At 37.2% G+C, this 25,307-nt stretch overlaps 1 protein-coding gene across 4 annotated transcripts in view; it reads left to right on the top strand.

Moving 5' to 3' along the window:
• ULK4 (unc-51 like kinase 4) overlaps positions 1-25,307 on the top strand; it is a 703,242-nt gene that overhangs the window by 183,347 nt on the left and 494,588 nt on the right. The gene's annotated exons all lie outside the window — the stretch shown is intronic.

The following is a 25,307-nucleotide window of genomic DNA, read 5'->3' as shown; positions in this document are numbered from 1 at the left end:
ACCAGAACAAAAGACAAACGATAAAGACAGGGACCGTGTAACTCAGGGAAACCTAGGGTGCTCAATGATTGTAATAAAAGGTACAAATATGTTTTTACATGAGGCAGAACAAATGAATGTCAACATTGCAAGATGTTAAAAATAGGGTGGAACTGGGGGGGAAAATACAATCAATGCAAACTAGAGATTATAATTTATGGAAACATGGTATTATGCTTCCTTTAATATAACAAAGGCAATATACCAAAGCTGAATGCATATGGGGGTGGGGAATAGGGGAAGGGTATGGGACTCCTGGCATTGGTGATGTTGTCTGACTCTTTATTCTACTTTAGGTTAATGCTATCTTTCCTTTTGTCACTTTCTAGCTATCAAATTTTGTTTCTTTGCTTTTTCTCTTTCTCCTTTCTTTTTCTTTTGCCTCTCTGCCTTCTTTGACTCTTCCTCCGTCTTTGTGGAAAGAATGGAGATAACCTTCTATAGATAGTGGGATGATGCTGAATACATAAATATGTGACTATACAGGGAAACAACGATTGTTAACTTAGGATGGAATGTATGGTGTGTGAACAAAGCCATCTTAAAAGAAATGGGTTGATGAAGAAACCTTGAGGGTGCTATATTGAGTGAAATAAGACAGACACATAAAGGCAAATATTGCAGGGTCTCACTGATATGAACTAGTTACAATATGTAAACTCCATAGACATGAAATGCAAATTACCAAGATATAGAATGAGGCTAAAGAATGGGGAGCAGTTGCTTATTATGAGCTGAATGTTCAACTAGGGTGAACTTAAATGTTTGGAAATGGACAAGGGTGATGGTAGCATGTTGTGAGAATAACTAACAGGGCTGAAAGGTGTGTGAAGGTGGTGGAAAGGGTAAGCTCAGATTCACGCATGTCACCAGAAGGAAAGTTGGAGGTTAAAAGATGGGAATGTATAGAACAGTTAATCTCGTGGTGGACAATGTCCGTGATTAACAGTACAAATATTAGAAATCTCTCTCATGAACTAGAACAAATGTATGACACTATAACTAGAAGTTAATAATAGAGAGGCATATAGGAAAAAATATATATACCTATTACAAACTATATACTATAGTTAGTAGTAGTTTAACATTCTTTTATCAACAGTAACAAATGTGCTATACCAAAACTATGAATCAATAATGGAGGGGGTGTGGTTAGTGTTGTGGGAGAATCTGAGTTTCCTTTTTTTGTCTTTATTTCCTTTCTGGAGTAATGAAAATGTTCTAAAAACAGAAAAAAAATTAATTGTGTTGATGGATGCTGTTCTAGTTTGCTAATGCTGCAGAATGCAAAACACCGGAGATGGATAGGCTTTTATAAAACGGGGGTTTATTTCGCTACACAGTTACAATCTTAAGGCCACAAAACGTCCAGTGTAACACATCAGCAATCGAGTACCTTCACCAGAGGATGGCCAATGGCGTCCGGAAAACCTCTGCTAGCTAGGAAGGCAGCCGGTGTCCGCTCCAAAGCTCTGGCCTCAAAATGGCTTTCTCCCAGGACGTTCCTCTCCAGCAAGCTTGCTCCTCTTCAAAACATCACTTCCAGCTGCACTCACTGAGTTCCCTCTCTCTGAGTCAGCTCATTTATATGGCTCCACTGATCAAGGCCCACCCTGAATGGGTGGGGCCATGCCTCCATGGGAACATCTCATCAAAATCATCACCCACAGCTGAGTGGGGCACAGTCCAAGCAAATCTAACCAACACCAAAACGTCTGCCCCACAAGACTGCAAAGATAATGGCATTTGGGGGACACAGTACATTCAAACCGGCACAGATGCACAGCTGTATGATGGTACCATGGGCAATTGATTGTACACTTTGGATCTTTGGATAGTTGTATGGTATGTGAACGATCTCAATAAAAATATATAATAAAAATTTGTCAAAATGTCGTTGAGTTTGTAGGATTTCTTTCTTTGTTCTGGATAACCCTTATTGGATAAGTGGTTTCCAAATATTTTCTCTCATTAAGTTATCTTTTCACTTTCATGATAAAGTCCTTTGATACACAAAAGTTTTGAATTTTGATGAGACTCTATTTATCTATTTTTTCTTTTGTGGATTGTGCTTTGGGTGTAAAGTCTAAGAAACCACTGCCTAACACAAGATCCTGGCAATGCTTCCTTATGTTTTCTTGTAGGAGTTTTATAGTCCTGGTTCTATGTCTTTGATGAATTTTGAGTTAATTTTTGGAAATGGTGTAAGACGGGGGTCCTCCTTTGTTCTTTTTGATAGGGATATTCAGTTCTCCCAGCACCATTTGCTGAAGTGACTCTGCTTTCCCAATTGAGTGCACTTGGCAGCCTTGCCAAAAATCAGTTGGCCATAGATATGAGGGTATATTTCTGAACTCTCAATTCAATTCATTCCATTGATCTACATATCTCTCCTTGTGCCAGTACCAGGCTGTTTTGACTACTGTAGCTTTGTAATAAGCTTTAAATCAGGACGTGAGAGTCCTCCACCTTCGTTCTTCTTTTTCAAGATGGTCTTGGCATTTATGATTGTTATTTCTTCTTGGTGAATTGAACTTTTTATTAATATGTAGTGTTCTTCTTTGTCTCTTTTAACAGCTTTTGACTTAAAGTCTATTTTTTCTGAGATTAGTATAACTACTCCAGCTCTTTTTTGGTTACTTGCATGGAGTATCTTTTTCCATCCTTTCACTTTCAATGTATTTGTGTCTCGGTTTAAGGTGATAACAGTCAACATGTAGTTATATCATGCTACTTTATCTATTCTGCCAATCTATGTCTTTTGATTGGGGATTTCTATCCATTAAAATTTAGTGTTATTAATTTAAAGGCAGTACATACTTCAACGCTTTTTTCCTTTTTTTTTAAGTCCCATTTTTTTTTTAAACTCTTTTCCTTTATTGCAACCTCCTTTTTTATATAGTTGATTTTTTGTGATGTATCTGTCCCACTTCCTCCCTTTATATTTTGCATGTCCATTATTAGGAAATATGACTTTTTCTTACTCAGTTATATTCTAACTCTTACAGGAATTAAGGAATATAGTTGCATGTTCAGGATATAGTAGTACTGGGTTTTCCATTGACCCTTTTAGTTACCCTTCCTGAAGCTCTTTATTTCTTCACACTACTCCAGGCCATTGTCTCCTGCCTTTTCCTTCCAATCTGCAGAACTATCTTTAGTACTTCTTGTAGGATATGTTTTCTTTCTTTCTTTCTTTCTTTTTCTTTCTTTCTTTCTTTCTTTCTTTCTTTCTTTCTTTCTTTCTTTCTTTCTCTTTCTTTCTTTCTTTCAATTCTTTTAATTCTTTTAATTCTTTCAGTTACTGTATATCTATGAATATTTTAAACTCTCCCTCATTTTTGAAGTACTGTTTTTCTGGCCAAAAAGTTTTGGCTGGCATTTTTTCTCTTTCAGTATGTTAAATATATCATACCACTGCCTTCTCACCTCCCTGGTTTCTGATGAGAAATTAGTATTTAGTCTTACTGAGGTTCCCTTTTATGTGATGAATCACTTTTCTCTTGCTCCTTTCAGAATTCTCTTTATTTTTGGCATTTGGCACTGTGTTTTCGTATGTGTCTTGGAGGAGGTCTGTTAGGATTTATTCTATTTGGAGTTTGTTGGTGCTTCTTGGACATGTCTTATGTCTTTCGTAAGAGTTGGGAAATTTTGGGCCATTATTTCCTCAAATACTTTTTCTCTTCCTTTTCTCCTTGTTAGACAGCCATGATTTATATGTTTGTTATGTTTTATGCTGTCACTCAAATCCTTGAGACACTTCTCAGTTCTTTTCTCTATCTGTTCTTCTAACTGTTCAATTTTGATTGTGCTGTCTTCTAGTTCACTGATTCTTTCTTCTGCCTGTTCACATCTGCTGTTGTATGCCTCTAGTGTATTTTTAATCTCCTTTATTGTGCCTTTCATCCCAATAATTTTTATGTTTCTTTTTAAACTTTCAAATTCTTTTTTATGCTCACTTATTGTCTTCTTAAGGTCTTTTTTCTTTTGTTTCCTTGAACTGATTTAGGAGATTTATTTGAACTTCTTTGATTAGTTGTTCCAAATTCTGCATCTGCTTTGGAAGTTTTTAATTTGTTCCCTTGACTGAGCTTTATCTTCCTGTTTCATATTATGGCTTGCAGTTTTTTTGTTCATGTGTGTGCATCTGGTTATTTTGATGTGTTACCTTAAAATGTCAGTCTCTCCCTCTTGTCTAGAGCTTTTTTTGTTGATAGGCTTTGTGTTAAGGCTCTTCCTTGATGCTAGGTCCAACTTTTTCTGGAACTTTAGAGTAGCCAGTGTTTAACTGTTTAGATTTTCTCAGCTCTTCTTCATATGATTCTTGCTCTGGATTTGTGGTATAATTTTTAATACTGCACTTTTTGTGCAATTGTTTCACCTCTGGAGAAAGCTTTCTTTCCTCTGTCCATTCTCCAGGAATCTTGAGCTATTCTGTTTGTTTTGTGCAGAATTTTCTCCCTAGTTCCTACGATTTGTTTAAATTCTCTCCTCACTCAGTGCCCGCTTTTCCGTATACTTTCCACTCTGGAATCCATCCTGTCTTACAGCAACTAAATTCCCCTCCCCCATTTTTCATTTCCGTGAGGCTTTTCTGCCTCTGGTTTCTTCCCTCTTAGGCTGTCCCACCCTGGGGACCATGGTGGGGTCAATCCAGAAAGTGGGTTGATCCAGAAAAATCCGTCTTGCATTTAGGTGTTACAGCACACAGAGAGTGGGCCAAGTGTGCACACTTCTTGGCAACAGTTCTGACATGGTCTCTTGCTCTCTTTTCTCCTGACGGCCCTTTTGTATGTGGCACTCTTGCTTGTGTTTGCCCTTGGTCTCTGTGGACTTGGTCCCTGCCTGGATCTCGCTGCACTGAGGGCTCTGTTGTTTACACCTGCTGGCTGTGTTGTCTCTACGCGGGACTGAATGAGGAGGAGGGGTCCAGTCTGGTGCCTCTGGGATAGAAATTTCCTACCTTATCTTGGAGGTTACTTGTATTTTTCTTCTATTCAGGGTTTATGGAGTCCTTCTCCAGTCTCTATCATCCTTCAGAGTTCCAAGCAAGTGTGGTTTGTCCTTTTATTAGTTGATTCTGAGGGGAGACTTCTCCAGGGGATGTCTTATGTCACCATGTTGATGACGTCACCCTGAGTTTTTTTTCTTTTCTTTTGAAGGATTAAAGAGTTCCTTAAGGAGTCAAAGCCCGAATTTTTTTCATAGATTAAATTTAGCATTGTAAACTACTCTCAGAAACAAACAGGCAGCCAGTACAGACTTTTGAAAATGGGTGGCAGTTGTTCCTTTGTGATTTGCAGCCTAAGTTATTACATTTGTGATATGCTGCCTCTAGTAGGTGCATATGAAGTGCAAAGTTATGCAAAAGAGAGGCAGCCTTCAGGCTAGGGAGATATTAAAATTCTCTATGATGAGTTTATGTGGAAAAGTGTTCTGCCTTCCTCACATGTCCCTTGAAACTTCTCTGTCTGCTGGTGTTCTGAGCAAATCATGGTGTTGCCCATCCACTTGAGAACCAAATCCTCACATCAAGGGCCCACGATAACCTTTGCTGTGCTATGGAGTTATTTTTTCCTGCTTAGCATCATTACCACTGGCCTTTTTGTGGATTAAATTTCAATGCATTTTCTATGATATCAGCCTTCATATCTACCTAGCATGACACAAGCAGTGAAATTGAGCTGTCAGGATCAGATAAAAATGATACTTAAACCCCAAAATGTCCACCTATTTCTCTGCATGGCTTCATATTCATATTGAATATGGCAGGTGATAAAATAGGGCTTTATGTGTCTCTAGATATGGTAACCCTTGTAGAGGATGAATGTTCTTGTAAGTTTATTGTATAGGTTTGCTATGAGCCTGAAATGTCAGTGCCTATTGATGAATGAGGTTTTTCTAGATATTTCCCCCCATAGCATTGCTATTAATATAATAATCAGTGAAATAAAAATTTCTGCTTTGATCTACAAAGAAAGATTTTTTTTAAAGAAATGTTTACTGTAGATAATTGGTTAACTGTGTGGAAAAAATGATTTCATCAGCTTATACTATATAAAAATAATTCCAGATGGATTTAAGAATTATATACCAAAAAGAAAGCATAAACAGTTAGAACAAAACATGTTTAAATAAGGGCCGGGAAAGCTTTTCTGAGCAGAAGAAACCATAAAAGAAATACTGATTGTTTGGTATATATAAATTAAATCTTTGATTCCCCTAAAATCGTAAATAGGATTTACCTGCTGACAAAACCTATAATTTTTCATTGGATAGGTAATGGAGAATTACTCTATTTACTGTGAAGAGATTTTTAAAGATATGTACAGCCTCATTAGTAATCAAAGAAATGCAAATTAAAACAATAAACAAATACTATTTCTACCTATCGTGTTGTCAAATTAACAAAAATCTACCATTATTATATATCCATAATGCAGAAAGAGGGACAACTTTTTACCCAATCTGTGAGGCTACCTTTTTGAGGCCCTTTATATAATGTGTGTCAGGAATCTCTATGATTCAGTAATTCTACTGTATAAATAAACTTGACTCAAAGGTTTGTACCTTATTAGGGAAATGAAGTACCTGAGAGATTCTGAATCCTTAGTGAACCTGCCTTTTCTTTGTTGATGGGGTTTTCATTAACTTTGGTTATTAGATATGGAAGTATCGAAAGGTTCCTCAGAGAATCTTTGAGTTCTAGTTCGTCTTGTCTGCACTGTTAGCAGCAACTCAGATTTCCTGTGGTGATGAGGATCTCTTACTGTAGACAGTAAAGTAACTTTCTTCATTGCCCCAATAACTAGGTGACAGTTATATTTCCAGTTCAGTGGAATGGTTGCTGTATCATCTGGTGGAACCCTCTTTTCTTGGGATCAAACCAGCATGGCTCAAAATTACGGAGACTGGAAGCAAACAGTCTGTCAGTGGGCTACTGGGTATAAGAGTGAGAGGAGGTCACTCCCACTGCCACCCCTTGACTCCTAGTCCTGTGTATTTTGATTATGAGAGAGACAATAACATATGTATTGATTGATGATTCAAAATAAATTTGTGTTGTAAGATAGAACCCAGTTTTCCAGCAATTGTTCCCAGCTGGCACCATGACTGAGTTTTCAGTAGGCGATTCCAGGTGCTTCTGGATGATGAGGTATCTGGTAAAATCAGTACTGCATTTCTTTGCCTGGTAATAAATTCCTTGAGAAGAAGCAGTGTTATGTTGATTACTATGGTAGTAAATAAAATATTTCTCAAGTCTGTTGGTGGTGTTGGCAGAAGCTTACTGGTAGGGAAAGCAAATTCTTATCTAGATTATGTGTCTGTTCCAGAGAAGATAGGTTGTCACCCCCTCCATAAAGCAGCTTGCTACTATGTGGGACCAGATGGGACCAAGCTGAAGGCTTGAGCTCAGCATTGGTTTCTCCTCTTGGCTGGCTTTGGAATTAGGATGATGTCCTCATCAAATGATTTAGGAAGTGTTTACTCCTTTTCAATTTTGTGGAAGAGTTTGAGCAGGATTGGTGTTAATTCTTCTTGGAATGTTTGGTAAAATTCACCAGTGAAGCCATCTGTTCCTAGATTTTTCTTTCTTGGTAGGTTTTTTGATAACTGATTCAGTTTCTTTTTTCACTGTGTTTCTTCTAAAGTCAGTGTAGGTAGTTTGTGTTTCTAGGAATTTTCCTATTTCATCTAGGTTATTTAATTGTTGGTATAGTGTTGTTCAAAGTATCTTCTTATAATCTTTGTTGTTTCTGTGAGATCGGGAGTATGGTACCATCTTTCATTTTTGACTAGTTATTTGTGTCCTCTTATTTTTTCTTTTTTCATTCTGGCTAAAGGTTTGTTGATTTTATTGATCTTTTCAAAGAACCAACTTTTGGTTTTGTTTATTCTCTCTGTTGTTTATTCTCTATTTCCTTTATCCCTAGTATAATCCTTGATATTTCCTTCCTTCTTGCTTTTGGTTTATTTTTCTCTTCTTCTAGATCTTCCAGTTGTGAGTTTAGGTTTCTGGTCTGAGATCTTTCTTCTTTTTTAATGTAAGCATTTTGAGCTGTAAATTTCCCTCTCAGCACTGTCTTTGATGCATCCTATAAGTTTCGGTATGTTATGTTTTCATTTTCATTTGCCTCAAGATATTTCCTAATTTTCCTTGTGGTTTCCTCTTTAACCCATTGATTGTTTAACAGTATGTTTTTTAATTTCCACCTTTTTTTGAAATTTCCATTTCTCCCTCTGTTACTGATTTCTAGCTTCATTCCACTGTGGTCAGAGAAGATATATTGTATGATTTCAATATTTTTTATTTTATTGAGGGTTGCTTTGTGGGCTAACATGTGGTCTATCCTGGGGAATGATCCATGTTCTCTAGGGATAAATGTGCATTCTGCTGCTGTTGGGTGAAGCATTCTATGTATGTGTGCTAGGTTTAGATGGTTTATAGTATCATTCAAGTCTTCTATTTCCTTATTGATCTGCTGTCTAGATGTTCTATTCATTATTGATAATGGTGTATTAAAGTCCTCTACTATAACATAAAATCTCCTATTTCTCCTTTGAAACTCGTCAATATTGCTACATATAATTTTGGCTCTGCCATTAGTTGCATATATATTTTTAATTACATTTTCCTGTTGAATTGACCCTTTTATCAATATATGGTGGCCTGTTTGTCCCTTGTAACAGTTTTTGGCTTAAAGTCTATTTTCTATGATATTACTATAGCTACTTCAGCTCTCTTTTTTTTTAATGCAATTTTATTGAGATATAATCACATAATATATAATCATTCAGTGTATAATTAGTTGTTAACAGTAGTGTCATATAGTTGTGCATTTATCACCACAATCAAAGCTTCAACATTTTCATTATCCAAAAAATAAAATAAAGATAAAATAAAAAAGAACATCCCAAACATCCCATTACCTTCCTCACCTCCATTGTTCATTTACTTTTTTTTTTTTTTGGCCAATTTATTTTTGACAAGACTGCAAAGTCTACTCAATTGGGAAAGAATAATCTCTTCAACACATGGTACTGGAATAACTGGATATCCATATGCCAAAAAAAAAAAAAAAAAAGAATGAGGACCCCTCTCTCAAACCATATACAAAAATTAACTCAAAATGGATCAAAGACCTAACTATAAAAACCAGAACTATCAAACTCCAGAAAAAAAGTATAGGGAAACATCTTCAGGATCTTGTGTTAGACCATTGTTTTGTAGACTTTACACTTAAACTACAAGCACCAAAAGAAAAAAATAGTTAAATAGGACCTCATCAAAATTAAAAACTTTTATGCATCAAAAGGTTTATCGTGAAAGTGAAAAAAAAACTACTCAATGGGAGAAAGTATTTGGAAACTACATATCCAATAAGGATTTAATATCCAGCATATATAAAGAAATCCTACAACTCAACGATAAAAATATAAACAACTCAATTAAAAAATGAGCAAAAGACTTGAATAGACATTTCTCCAAAGGGGATACACAAATGGCCAAAAACAACATGAAAAGATGCTCAATATCATGAGCTGCTAGGGACATGCCAATCAGAACCACAATGAGATACCATCTCACATATGAGAATGGCTACTAGTTAAAAACAAGAAAATTATAAGTGTTGAGGAGGATGTGAAGAAATAGGAACACTCCATCATTGCTGGTGGAAATGTAAAGTGATGCAGCTGCTGTGGACAACAATTTGACAATTCCTCAGAAAGCTAGATATAGAATTACCATGTGACCCGGCAGGGACTCAAACAGATATTTGTGTACTGATGTTCATAATGGCATCATTCACATTGCCAAAAAATGGAAGCAACTCAAGTGTCCATCAACTTATGACTGGGTATACAAAATGTGGTATATACATATAATGGAACACTACTCAGCATTAAAAAAGAATAAAGTTCTGATGCATGCAAGAACATGGCTGAACCTTGAAAATGTCAGGTTGCGTGAAATAAGCCAGTCACATAAGTACAAATACTTTATGATATGAAATAATTAGAACAAGCAAACTCATAGAATCAGAATCTAGAATACAGCTTACCAGGGGCTAGGTTGGAGGTAGGGAAAGGAGAGTTAATGCTTAAATTGTACAAAGTTTCTCTTTGGGTCTATTGCAAAATTTTGGTAATAGTGGTGGTGATGGTAACACAAAATTGCAAATGTGATTAATAGTACTGAATTGTATATGCAAAAGGGGGGACTTTTAGGCTATATATATATTATTTGAATAAAAATTAAAAGAAAAAATCATCTAGGACCATGTTAACTACAGGGCAATAAAATTACAGTTTAACAAAAAACAAAACAAAACAAAAGGATGGTTTAAAATCTAGGCCCATGGAAATAAGGAAGGTGGGGCACTGCACTTTTAATCTGGTTAAGGAGAATTCAAATAAAATGGAAATTACAAATGATTGCAAAATGAAAAACAATAAGAGCTCTACATATCAAAGCCAGTGGGGTTTAGCCAAACTAGTACTCAGAGGAAAATGCATGGCCTTAAATGCATTTATTAGAAATCAAAATTGAAAACAAAGAAACCAAGCTTTCAAGAATCTAGATGAAAGCACACAAAAATAAGCTCAAATAAAAATAAAAGGAAGTAATAAAGTCAGAAATCAATGAAAGAAAATATAAAAAATAGAGTTGAGCAATGCACAAAAAACTGCTTCTTTGCAGTGACCAACAAATTAGACAAATGTTCTTTCTGATAAAGAAAAAGAGAGGGGAGACATAAATAATGATAGGAATAAGCTTCAGCTCCAGATTAGATTTTTTAACAAATAACTTTTCTAAACAGAAACATAATTATTTGGTAGGAAGTCATAAATTACCAAAAGTGTGTAAGAAAAGGTATAGGACTAGTATGGACCAATAGCCATAGAAGAAAGTGGAAGGGTAGTCAAAGATCTACCTTTAAAATTTGCTGCAGGCAGCCTCTAAAATGGCCCATAATAGCACCTACTGGTATTCACACCCTTGTGTAATCTCCTCCCTTTGAGGGTGGCTGGACTAGCAACTTGCTTCTTTTAGCCAGTAGACTGCAGCAAAAGTGATGGGATATTACTTTCAAGGTTAGGTTACAAAACAGTCACTCCTGTTTTGCTACATGACTCTCTCCCTTAGTGAAGCCCAGTTGCCAAGTTGTGTTCTGCCCTGGAGAGAGTTCCATGTGTCAAGGAACTGAGGGGGCCTCTGGCCAACAGCCCATGAAGAACTGAGGTCTTGAGTCAGACAACCCACAGGAAACTGCATCTTGCCAACAGCCACGTGAGTGCGGTTGGAAATGTATCCTCCCCTTATATAGCCCTAAGATGACTGCAATCCCAGCCAACACCATGATGGTAGCCTGTGAGAGATCCATGCTTAGCTTTTTGATCTACAGAAATTATGATGTAATAAATGTTTGTTGTTTTAAGCCATTAAGTTTTGGGGGTAATTTGTTACACAGCAATATATAACTAATACAAAAATAGGTCCAAGGCCCAGATGATTTTCTATATTATGTAAACACTTCCTGAGCATAGAAAAAGATGGACAGCTCTTCACCTCACTTTTGGAAGTTAGCCAAACCCTGATACCAAAGGTGGACAAGAACAGGATATATAAAGAATATGATAAGTGAATCACTTTACAAACACCAAAGGAAAAGTCATAAACAAACATTTAAGAAGTGAAATCTAACAACATGGTAATTGAATACTGAATTGTAACCATGTAGAATTTACTTCCAAGAAAGCAATACTTAAAAAAAATAAATATTTAGTACTTATTATGTACTAGGCTCTGTCATAGGTGCTTTACATGTATTTAGTGGTTTAATCTGCATAATAACATAATGAGGTAGCACCTATTGTTTAAAACCAATTATATATTTGATGAGACTGAAGGGGAGAAGTTACGCAAGTCCCAGCATTACCCTGATGATAAAACCAGATAAAGACATTACAAGAAAGGAAAACTACAAATGAATATCTCTTATGAATATAGATGCTAAAATTCTCAACAAAATATTAGCGAATCAAATCCAACAATATATTACTGAACCTTTCTCCATCTCTCTCTCTCCTTTCTTTGTTTCTCTGTCGGTAGGGCTTCCTTTAGTATCTGAAGTAGGGCAGGACTTTTATTAGCAAAATCTCTTAGTATTTGTCTGTCTGTGAAAAATTTAGACTCTCCCTCAAATTTGAAGGAGAGCTTTGCTGGATAAAGAATTCTTGGTTGGAAATTTTTCTGTCTCAGAATTTTAAATATGTCATGCCACTGCCTTCTCGCCTCCATGGTGGCTGCTGAGTAGTCACTACTTAGTCTTATGTTGTTTCCTTTGTATGTGGTGAATTGCTTTTCTCTTGCTGCTTTCAAAACTTGTTCCTTCTCTTCTGTGTTTGACAGTGTGATCAGAATATGTCTTGGAGTGAGTTTATTTGGATTTATTCTATTTGGAGTTCACTGGGCATTTATGATTTGTGTATTTATGTTGTTTAGAAGATTTGGGAAGTTTTCCCCAACAATTTCTTTGAATACTCTTCCTAGACCTTTACCCTTCTCTTCCCCTTCTGGAACACCAATGAGTCTTATATTTGGGTGTTTAATATTATCTATCATATCCCTGAGGTCTGTTTCATTTTTTTTTATTTTTCCCCCCATTCTTTCTTTTGTTCTTTCATTTTCCATTCTGTTGTCCCCAGGTCACTGATTCACTGTTCATCTTCCTCTAGTCTTGTACTATGAGTATCCAGAATCTTTTTAATTTGGTCAGGAGTTTCTTTTATTTCCATAAGATCGTTTTTTTTTTTTTTTTTTTTTTTTAAATTTACTCTTGCAATTTCTTCTTTATGCTCTTCTAGGGTCTTCTTGATGTCCTTTATATCCTGTGCCATGCTCTTCTTGATGTCCTTTATAATTTCTGCCATGCTGTCATTGCTTGTCTTTAGTTCTTTGATTAATTGCTCCAAGCACTGTGTCTCCTCTGATGTTTTGATTTAGGTGCTTGGGCTTGGGTTATCCATATTGTCTGTTTTTTTCATATGCTTTAAAATTTTCTGTTGTTTTTGGCCTCTTGGCATTTGCTTAACTTGATAGGGTTCTTTTAGGAGTTGTAGACCAATTAAAACCCTTATCTCTGATTTGTCAGATCTACAGCTTTGTGGAGAACACTTTAACTAACCACCAGGTGGCATCTGCGAGCTACCTATTCAAGCCAGTTCTCCCCCCACTTTGTCTTTGTGGTGAGTGGGGGTGTGAGTCTTGTGGGGTCCAGTTGGTGCACCAAGCTTGCGTGTGAGTTGGTGTTGCTCGCCCTGTATATTGGGCATGTGTCTGAGCAGTCAGGGAGGGTGTGCGGCTCTAACAATCAAATCTTCCTGGTGTTCCTGGAGATTTAAAGCTGTTGCAATAATCTAATCCTTCAGTTCAGTCCTGCCACAGTTTGTCTCTACTGCTGACCCACAGGTCCTTGGTATTGGCGTATGGCCCCTGGGACTTGCAAGTGGGTCCCTCTTCCAAGTCGTGCACCCCCAGGTCCTCTGTTGAGGGCAGAGTGTGCTATGTCACGGGGAGCGCCATCACCCCCAGGGCGGTTCTGGGCTGCAGGGCTGTGTAGGGGTGTTCCCAGTCTGCTGAAAGGATGGCTGAATGGGGTGTGTTGGTTCATATAGCTCTGCCTGCCCAACTGTGGGATAACCAGCTAAGGGTGCGGGAAAGGCTAATGTCCACACCTGATTTTGTGGTGTGTGCATGTGTTGTTGTAAACACTTCCCATCACACTGGGTTGTCTGGGGTTACTCTGGGCTGTGGAGCCGGTGCCTGGCAGGAGTGTTCCCTGCCCACTGGGAAGATGGCTGAGTGGGGATGCCCCCCTTTTCTTGGGAAGTTGTGATGTTTAGCGACTTTTGCTAGCCACTGGACTTATTGTCTTGTGTCTCAGAGCTCTCTTAGCTCTGCTCTTGTCTGGGCCCAAATTGCAAGTGTTTGAGGCTTTTTGTAATGGGCTTCTCAGAGTAATTGTTTTAGGAAAAGACAAAAAGATTGAAAAAAAAAAAAAAAAAGGAAGGGCCCTCCTTGCAGATCTAATGGGCTATTGAGATGCTAAGAGACAAGGAGATTAGGGCCATGGGTCATGCTTTTTTAATCCATTCTACCAATCTCTGCCTTTGATTGGAGAGTTTAGTCCATTTACATTTAAAGTAACATATGATAATGCAGGATTTTCTTCTACCATTTTATATTTGGCCTTTGTAAGTGTGATGCTTCTTTTGCCCTTCAATTCTTCTATTTTCATGTTTATTGATTTTTTTGTGTTTACCATTTTGAGTCACTTCTCATTTCTTTCTGAAAATCTTTCTCATATATTTTCCCTGTGGATACCATGGGGCTTATTTAATATCCTAAATCTATAGTAGTTACATTTGATTAATACTATGTTAACTTCAATAGCATACCCATATACTGTTTCTAATCCCTGTGTTTCCACACCTTTTTGTTATAGTCATTACAAATTTTATGTTTTTGCATTGTATACCTGAAACCATAAATTTACAATTACTTTGAATGCATTTAAATTTGAGAGCACATAAATAAAAAAAGTGGATTTACTACCAAAAAATAAAATATAGTAGTACTGTCATTTTAATTACCCATATGAATTCCTTTACTGGAGATCTTTATTTGTCTTTGCCTCTTTGATCCACTGTCTAGTGTACTTTCCATTCAATCTGAAGAATACCTTTTATCATTGCTTGTGGGCAGGTCTAGTGATGAACTCCCTCAGCTTTCATTTTTCTGGGAACGTCTTAATCTTTCTCTCAATTTTGAAAGGAAGTCTTGCGAGATACAAAGTTTTTGGTTGGCCATTGTTTTCTTCCAGCAATTTAAATATTTTCTCCCACAGCATTTTTGCCTCCATGTTTTCTGATGAGAATTTGGGACTTAATCTTATTGAGACTTCCTTGTACACAACATGTTGTTTTTTTTTTGCAGCTTTCAGAACTGTCTCCTTATCCATGACATTTGACAGTTTGACTACTGTGTACCTGGGTGTGGTTCTCTTCAAGCTCATCTCTTTTGGAGTTTGTTTGGCTTCTTCAATGTGCATATTCATGTCTTTCATTAAATTTGTAAAAATTTCTGCTATTCTTTCTTTGAATATTATTTCTGCCCTTTGCTCTCTTTCTTGCCCGTAATGTATATATTGGCATGCTAGATGGTGTCCAGAAGGTTTCTTAGGCTCTGTTTATTTTTTCATTCTGTTCCTCAGCCTGAATCATTTTGGTTGTCTTGTCTTTTCATTCACTGATTCATTTTTCTGCCAGCTCCAATCTGTTGTTTAAAACCTCCAGGGAATTTTTCATTTTAGTTACTGTGGTTTTCAAGTGGAGTATTTCTGTTTGTTACTTCTTCAAAATTTCTGTCTACTTATTCAGGTTCTTGTATTGTTTATTTGTTGTTTTCCAGATCTCCATGTTTTCCTTTATCTCCTTGATCATCTGGAGCTTTTAAAGATGTCTAAAGTCTTGTCTTTTTCACTGATAGTTTCTGTAGTTTTATCTTGTTCCTTTGATAGGCCATTGTTTCCTGTTTCTTTTTTATGTTTTTTAATCTTCTGTTGTAAACTGTACGTTTAATATTTTTAAGTGTTAACTTTTGGACTGGATCCCTGAGCTTTCTGTTCCTTAAATTTGTATATAGCTAGTGATATGACAGGGATTTCCTTGAGTTCCAGGACCTAATACAAACAAATAAAGCAAACTCACCTGTCACAACTTTAGCAAATTAGCTTTGCATTGTCATGTGATCACCTTCAGAATTTAGCCCTCTCATCGGGCAGATCAGCCTGAGGCAAATGTAGAATGCAAGGTCTTCTCATTCTTATCTGAGACTGTGTCTTTTCCTAGGCTTGTGTTTGCTTGTAGAGTCTTCACTCACTTTATTCTCGTCTAAAGTAGCAGCATTTTGGGTTCTTCAAAAAATGAATCAGAGTGGCACAATTCAAGGGTGATATGTATTACTTTCCCCAAAAGCCAACCAACTGGTGTGCCTCATTTTTGATGGTAGTCAGTAGATGGTGCCATGGCTTGAGTTTGATTTCGGGGAATGTTGTAACATGCTTCAGACCATTGAACCCAGAAACTTCACTTAGGTGGTGGGCTTCTAAATTTTTATGGAGTTTATCTGTCTCTCATAAGTCTTACTAAGGCATCTAAAGTACTTGCTGCTAACTGCTTCTCAGGTCCAGTTAGTTTAGTGCCATCAGTGTAGTGTGTAAATGTGATATTTGGTGGAAGAGCAAGATTTTCAAAGTATTTGCAGACTTTAGGCAGAGAGAACAAGAGATGGCAGAGAGAATGAAAGTTGGCATAGCTCTGAGGCAAGGCAGTGAAGATGTACTTTTGACTCTGACAAATGAAAGCAAATTCAGTCTGATGGTCCTTCCAAAGTGATGCAGAGATGTGAAAAAAAAACCTTTACAAGATCAATAGCAACTAAGACACCAGGGTCTGCATTGATTTGCTCCAGAAGAGATATCACATTTTAAATGGCAGTTGCAACTAGAGTCAGAATCTAATTGCATTCTGGATAATCCACAGCCATTCTCCAAGATCCATCACAGGCTTTCTTCAAGATTCTGTGCAGGCCAGATAGACGTAATAAATGGGGATATAATAGGTATCATAACTCCGGCATCTTTCAGGTTTTTGTTGTTGGTACTAATTTGTGTGATTCTTCCAGGGATGTGTAATTGCTTTTCATTTCCTATCTTGGCAGAGAACAGGCATTCCAAGGGCTTCTATTTGTCCTTTCTTACCCAAATGTCCTTCACCCCACTGGTCAGAGAGCCAATATATGAATTCCGCAATTCTCTGTGTATGTCTATTCCAATTTTACACTTACGATCTGAATAAATAATCCGAGAGTAGGTCCATAGATATGCTTGGGTCACTGTGATTTGAATTTGGGCCAAAACTTTGTTACCTGATCACTGTAAGCTGAGAGACAATAACTTTAATTACAAACATAGATCTTGAATTGGATGATGAGTTTGCTGAGGATTTTGGCAGGGAGCTAGACTAAAGAAAGAGTGCAAAACGTACTTAAAGTACAATTTGTTCCTGGATAGGGGGAAAACTACAGTTAAGTGAAAGATCATGTAATAGATAGATAAAAATGGGCTAAGACTAGAGGGAAGCAAAGAAAAATGGGATGTTTTGATTCTGTGGAAATAGTGTATGGCTGCAGCAGGGAAACTTGCTTTGGGGAGGCAGCTAGGGGTAGTAATAATCCTGGATCACCTCGATCCATTCTGGGATTGAGATGATTGCAAACTGAGCTTCTTTCCCTACGCTATGAAATCCTACTTATAAATGATAGATATCTCAAAATCAAAGAACAGAGAAAATGGAAATATTTTTCTTTTGACAATCAGGGTTCCAAAAGAAATCCCCCCAAAATTAAAGCAGATTCACACTTGTCTATAAGGAATCAACTTTTCTCTAAAATTTAAATTATCCCTTATAAAACTTAATAATGTGTTGCTTAGTTTCTAAAGTTTGAAACATCTTTTTGTTAAGGCAAAAGCTACTCTGTTTTCAGACTTAGTATAGGCTGTTAACACATAAGAAAATATCCATTATCTCTACTGGGCAAAATAAAAGACTGCTGGTGTCCATAACAATATAAAACTAACTCCAGAATGATGCTCCATTTCTTCATGCTCTCTCCACTGCCTTCACATTACAAAATTGTTTTTCTGGTTATAGTAGAATAAATTGACTTTACTGACAAGGGAACATTAGTTACTAAAAGAATTCACATTCATTGAAGGAAATAAAATGTAGAAACTTCTGAGTGTAGCATCCATAAACACTTTACAATTGTTCTACAGCAAAACTGCAGATAATATTTCTTAGTGTTCTACAAGGCTTTCAAGTTAAAAAGATCAACACCCTGAACAGTTATCCAAGTAAACTACAAATAAATAAATAAGATCCATTCTTCTTCATTCCACTACCCGTAATGTGATTATTTCTTTCTAGGACGTGTCTATCCCTGCTTCTAACAAGTTTCCCAATCTATTGTCCTCTCACCCTCATTTCCGTCCCTTTATCTCCATGATCCATTCATATGGGGAAGAGCAGAAGGGACATGGGGGAAACTAAGGGGGAGGGGAGATGGTGCTCTTTACAATAAATGTTGCTGGGTCATTTGGAAAACCATATAGAATAAAATAAAACTTTTCCCCTAAGTTACCTGATACAGCAAAATCAATTTAGGTAGATTGTATATCTAAATGTGAAAAGTAAAACAATAATGCTTCTATAAGAGAGCAAATGAAAATATCTTTATGGCCTTGGGGCAGATTGAGATTTCTTTAACAGGACAAAAAACAGCAGTGTCGTAAAGGAAAATATTGATATATTGGACTACTTTAGGATTACCTTCCATTCATCAAAAGACGTCATTAAGACAGTACAAAGTCAAGCCATAGAATAGAGGAAGGTATTTGCCGTACGTATAATCGACAATGGGCCCTTATCCAGGATATATAAAAACCTGCATCATCAAGGAGAAAAAGATGGATAGCCCCAACAGAAAAATGAGCACAAGACTTAAATAGATACTTCACAAAACTGGTTATCTCCAAATGACCAATTAATATATGAAAATGTGCTTAACCTCATTATTTAACAGGTAAATTCAGTTTAATCACAATGAGATGCTAACACATACCCACCAGAATGGCTATCATTAAAAAGCCCAGTAATGAAGAGTTTTGGCAAGGATAAAGGGCAACTGGAATTTTCATATCTTTTGGACTGTAAATTGTTATAATGCTCACTTTGAAAAACTAATTAGCAGTGTCTATTAAAGTGAATCTAGGCATACCTTGTGATCTAGCAATTCCAATCCCAAGTATATACCCAACAGAAATGTCTATGTATGTCTGGCATAAGACATCCTTTCCAGTAATGTACATAAACTAGAAAAAACCAAATGCCCATTAATAGTAAAATGAATAAACAAATTGTGATACATTCCTACAGTGAAATACTAAACAACAATGTAGAAGAACATGGTGTGTATCACAAGCATGATGTTTAACAAAGAAGTTAGGCTCTCAGATATCCTGGTAATGTTTGGTCCCTTAAGTGTTGAGGTAGTAACATATTTTGGAAGTTCTTGGTGCCTGAGTGAGCTTTGATAACTTTGAGCTTTACTCTAAGGCCTTTGCATGGGAGTTTTAAAAAAATGTGAGTTTAGCATGTTTTTCTTGGACCAGTGCCTTTGCCAAAGAAGGGCATTCCAGTCTTCTGCTTGGAAGGAAGGGATCTGGCTGCCAGAGTTCATGTAGCACAGTAGAAGAAGACAGCTGGGTGTTTCAGTATTCCTTGTGCATAAATTCACTTGGTCTCTCTTCAGCTTGGTCTGCTTTCTCTCAGTCCAGAGACCTTCTGTTTTATTTTTTGTAGAATAAATTTCCAGTCTTCTGTCTGGTTGAAAACCTAGTGGCAGTTACCTAAATTCATTGGGTAGGAAAGGTAAATTAGGGATCAAACCACCTTTAATAAGATTTTTCCCATTATTTAGTATCTTGCCACTTTTCCTTCACCTGTACTTTTAGGAAATACCTTATCAATAAGTAGTACCAGGCAAGTCGATATTCATTTGGAAAAACAAATCGGATTCCTACTTCAAACCATATGATAAATCAGTTTCCAGTGGATTGATGACTTTAATGTGAAAAGCAAAGAGAAGAAGGAGAAAGAGAAAGAAGGAAAAAGAAGGGAAAGGGAGAGAGGAAGGGGAAACGTAAATAATTATTGCTTTCAAATAAAAAACAAAAGATCAGTGTCCAAATGGAAGAAGAAGCAAAAGATGTGATCAGGCATTTCACAAAAGAGGAAATATGAACAGCAGAGAAATAAATAACCATCATTACCTATTGCAAAAATGCAAATTAAGACCACAAGATATCCTCTTTAAACCCCATAGATGGGTAGACATTAAGGAGTGTCGTGGTCCTAATGTTGGTGAGCTGTAGCTCATACCGTGCTGGTGGGAATCAGCTGGGACAACTGCTGTGGGAAACAGTTTGGCACTGTGTCATGGAGTTGAATGTTTGAAGTTCCATTCGTGTGCATGAACCCTAGCAATTCTGTACCCGTTCACCAGGAGAGAGATGCGCAGTGTGCTCGGCAGCAGTGTCTGTAAGATCACAGGCCAATGGCAGCCTTTACATCTCACAGCGGGAGAGAAATAGGGGTACATTCTGCCTGTTCACTTAAAACAAAACAAAACTGGCCTGATAGTGATTTTATTTCTGAAAAAGAAATGTCTACATTCTTCTTATATCAAAAGGAGTAGGACCATTTTCATGGCATACATTTCTATGCCACCATCTGTAGGAAAATGTCATGCTTTCTCTTATTTTAGTCAATTGAGGCAGTGCTCCAAAATGCAGGGCAAGCTAGAGGCAGGCTTTTTGATGGTGGTGATTCGTGAGTCAGAGTGAGATCAAAAGCAGAGTTAGCCTTCCCTGGAAAATTTGAGGTCTTAAGATCTCTGCATTCAAGAAAGCAGTATCCTGAGTTTCATGATGATGATGATAATGATGACAGTGACGACGATGACAACCATTTCTTGAGTATTTACCACGTCATGTCTGAGACTATTATCTCCTTTACACTTTACAGCAATCCTAAGTAGGCATTGTTATTCTGTTTTATAATTTGAAAACTGAAGCTTTTAATAATTTAAGAAATTTGTTCAAGGTCATACTGTTAGAAAGTGCTGTAGCTGGGAATCATATCCCGATATTGTGAAGTTAGAAAGAAGATTGATCTTGCTGAGGACAAGGGAATAAAAATCTAGGAATCATAATGGACCGCAGAACATAGTAACGTTTTCGGGGTACTGTTGTAGTATTGTTGTTTACTACATTGACTTCTTTTTGAAAAATCAGCCTGACACTTGACACTGTAAGAAAGCATAGATGTCACAAACAGGGAGGTGGTACTTTTGCCCATACTCAGCATGTATTAGCATTTATTTGCTAGGGTATTCTGTGTAATTAAAAACAATTTTTTTTAAACTTTTTAGGCCACTGATATTATTTAATATTTTAAAAACATTTAAATTTAGATTTTGAGTAGGAAACTCACATTCATGGTTCAAAACAAAAAGAAATTCAAAAAGTGAAAAACCTCCTTTCTACCTCTTTGCCCCATTGCTACAACTCACCAGCTGCAAAGTTTAAGTTAATATAAAGTTAAACATTATCTTTAGTTGCTTATTTATCTTTCCAGAGTATATTTTTCATCCATCAAGTGTGAATATAGATTATTTTCCTCTTTACAGAAAAAGCACATTATTTTTTGAATCTTGCGTGTTTCACTTAACACAGTATCTTAAAGTTCTTTTTCTCTAGTATATAGAAACCATCCTCTTTTTTTTTTTCCACAGCTGCGTTATAAGGATATGCCAGATTTTAGTCAATCCCTTTTTGCTGGACACTTGTTTTTCCCACAGTTTTTTTTTTTTTTTTTTTTGCTGTTGTAAACTGCAAAATATAAATGTGCCGTATCTTATGTATACAAATATATCTATAGAATAATTTCTTTGTCGAGGTAGAATTAATATATTTATAATTTTGGAGATACTGCCAACTTATTCTCCATGGGATTTGTACTTATTTCTGTTCCCACAGCAATGTACTAGAGTGTTAGTATCCTCAGTCTTTCCTATCAAGCTTTCTGATTTTTGGCCATATAAGTGATAAAACAAAGGTTCCTTTTTAATGTATATTTTTCTTATGAGCAAAGTGGAGCATCTTTTCTGTTTGAGTTATTTTATTATCTCTGTATTATCTTTTCCTGTCCTTCTTTGTCTTATCTTTCGTGTTGTTAATTTTTTTCTAATCAGTATTCAGGAGGGATGTGTTTATGTGTGTGTGTTATTAGCCTTTCTGAAATGAATTGGAAATATTTTTCCCCAGTTAATTTGTCTTCTGGCTTTGCGTATGGTATTTTTTCCGATGCTGTTTTTTTTTTTTTTTTTAAGCTTTGTATGTAATATAGCTGTATAAATTTCAAGCAAACAGATATCAAACAGTAGAATTAAGAAAAGGCCTTGGGAAAAACAAGGACCAAGGAATTGCTATACAGAAATAGGAAAAGCCTGAGGGAAGTTTCAACAGCAGTATTTCTTTGTTCAGCTACTGTTTATTGAGTACTTATTTGTTGTGAGGAACTGAGCCCAGAAGTGAAAAGATTCTGTGGTGAGCACAAACAGATACAGTCTTGTCCTTGGGTATTTTTAGCTCTACTGGGGCCACAAATGTTATCAAGGAATTGAAAATGTATTATAAAATTGCAACTGGGTAAGGGTCTTAAAGTATTCTCTGCTATGGGACAGTATCATAGAAGGCTTTAATTTAAATAACTTGGTGGAAACTGTGGTGGATTCTAAAGGATGTGTTGGAGAGAGCCATTTAGGCAGAGGCATAGCTTGTTGCTGAGGAAGGAATTGCATTTTAGGAACTAAAAGATGGATAGTGTGAATGGAGAAGAGAAAAGGCAAGTCAAAGCTAGAGAAGTTGGGGCCGGGGGATGGGGAGGGTGTAGATCTTATAGGTCTTTGTGGGTCAGGATGAGGAGTTTTAAGAATTCCCCTGTTAAGTACAATGGGATGCCAGTGCAGGGTTTAAACAGGAGAGCAACTTGATGGATCAGTTTAAAAGGGTGCATGAGGGTTAGAATGATAAAGAGTGGAAGCAGATAGACTTGTTAGGAGACTATTGTAGTGGTACAAGATAGGAAGGATAGTAGCTTATGCTTGGTTGAGAGAGAAGTAGTGGAAGGAGACCAGAAATATTCAATGAGTGAATTGATATGGGAAGTAAAAGAAAGGAAGGTTGTTACAGATGACTTCTAGGTTTCTAGTTTGTGTCATGGGGTAGAGATGGACATTCAGTAGAAGGCTGCACACTGGAAGACAACCAGATTTGGTAGCGTGAAAATGGTGTTTGTTTTGGATATAGAGAGTTTGAAGTGCCTGTGAGAGAAACTAAAGCAGATGTCAAGTCAGCAGATGAATATATAGGTCTATAGCTTAGAGGTCATGTTTGGGCTGCAGATATGTAGTTGGAAGACATCTTTGTATATAGGTGGTAATTCAAATTTTGGTGGCAGTGAGATAGCCTGAGTCAAATGGGAAAAAAGAGATGAGTTAGTAGGCCTAGAACTGAGTCTCAATAAACTTAAGCCTTTAGGCACATACACAGCAAAGTACACAGAGAAGGAGCAACCAGAGAAACTGGGGTAGAAAGCCAGGAAAGTATAATATCACGGTAGCTAAGAGAACAGAGGAGGAGGAGGGAGTGTCATCTGTGTTGGATGGTGCTGATTTGTCAAGATAGGTGAAGGCAGAACAATAACCATTGAATCTGATGCCATCAAGGATGTCAGTGACCTTAGAGTGATGAGAGTGAAATCCAGATGGTAGCGAGTTGAGGAACACGTAGGATAAGGAGAAAAATGGAGCCAGTAAATAACAGATTTCTCTTTTAAGAGGGTTGTCAGAAGGGGAGGAGAGCAGCAGAAGGGCAGTTGCTAGAAGAGCATGAAGAAGTCTTTTTGCTGTTGTTTGTTGAATGGGGAGAGTGAACATATAAAAAGGAAAATGAGTAATCAGCAGTTTTAAGGTTCTGAGCCAATGAAAGGGAATGCGATCCAAGGCCCATGTGGAAGGAGAGCGAGTTCCACTGGTGAGAAAGGAGGAAGGGAAGCTAGGATGGCAACTGATGTCAGTAGGTGTGTATCTTGGGAATTGGAAAGGAGGGCTTTCTGAATGACGGTTTCTATTTTTTCTGTACAGTAGGAGGCAAGAGCACTCACTCAGAGCCTCAGGAGAGGATGCAAGGTTGGAGGTTTGAAGAGAAGAAAATTTTGAAATAGTCATTTAGACTGTGGGCATAAGTTAACCAAGGAAATACAGTTGGATTGCTTTACCTGTCCTTGACCATTCGTTATTGGTGTCATGTGTTTGTAGTGAGTGAATCTGCCCTGTGTGTAGCCTATTGAGCAGCCTTCTCTGCAGGCATTCGCAAAGTAGATCATCAGCTTTGTCCAGAGTCCGTTTTGCTAGATGGGTGCAAAGAAAAGAAAGAGGGCCAAGAGTGTAATCAAATGGTAGATGGGATATAATCTGCACCAGGAAGGAAGTGAATGTAAGAAAGGGTGGTCAATTGGAAGAACATGTCATGGATCATCTAGTAGAAGTTCCTGGGAAGTTGAGGAACTGTCACAGTGGAAGTACTTGAACACACAAGTAGGAACAAGAGTGCTTATGGTTAGAGTGAATGTTTGAAATACTTGTCTTGGAGGATATGCAGTTAAGTGCAGTAATCTTTAACTCTGGAAAAGTGGTCCTGCAGATGGCGAGGCTGGTCAGGGAGCTGGCAGGCAGCCCACCTTGGGAAGCAGGAAGGGAAGACGGGTGCCCATGTTCCTGGTGTTTTTTGGTCCCCCACCTTAAATTGGGCTTTTGGAACAGGTGTCAATTAATCAAAAGTTTCCTGGAGTCACTGCTGTTCTCTTGGAAGCCCCCAGACACAGTGATGGTAGATGTAAATTGGGTTATACCGAATGTCCCTAGGAGCTCAAGGCTGGCCGGCTTACCAGGTTAGCCCCAGTCATTGCATTACGTCATTCATGGTTGATATTTTCCATTTGTACTCGTCATGACATAGTGGGGTCTTACTCTTCTGCAGTTTACTCATTATCAGTAGGTAATGTGCTCCAAATTATTTTCAAGTAATGTTGATGTATTTCTGCTAATTCATAAGTAATTTTCCTGGCATTTTGACCAATGTCACGTATTTGTTAGAGCATGGCTAGGGCTGTAGTCAGTGACTAGAATAGAGGGTGCTAACTGGTTGATAAGGAACTTGCATCTTTGATTTAGTTTTGTCCCCATGCATTCATTAATAGGGCTCCAAATAATAGTAAAGAGGGAATATATCTCCTAAAGAGCCACATAAATGCCAAAAGTTAAAATTTCAGTATACTTGATCTATGTGAATGTATTATGTCCAAATTCACCTCTTTCTAACATATAGTGGGAGTAGTTTGGAAGTTCTCTCCAAGAAGTAAGATGTTGGCTGGTATGAGTGAGTGTAACGTAATGGAGATGTAGATAATAGCAAACAGGGAGATTGCTGTAGAGGGGTTTTGCACAATGAAATCAGTGG

Source organism: Choloepus didactylus, chromosome 1 (genome assembly GCF_015220235.1).
Source record: "Choloepus didactylus isolate mChoDid1 chromosome 1, mChoDid1.pri, whole genome shotgun sequence".
Lineage (NCBI taxonomy): Eukaryota > Metazoa > Chordata > Mammalia > Pilosa > Megalonychidae > Choloepus > Choloepus didactylus.
Note: the sequence above shows the minus strand (reverse complement) of the source record. Positions and strands in the feature narration are given on the sequence as shown.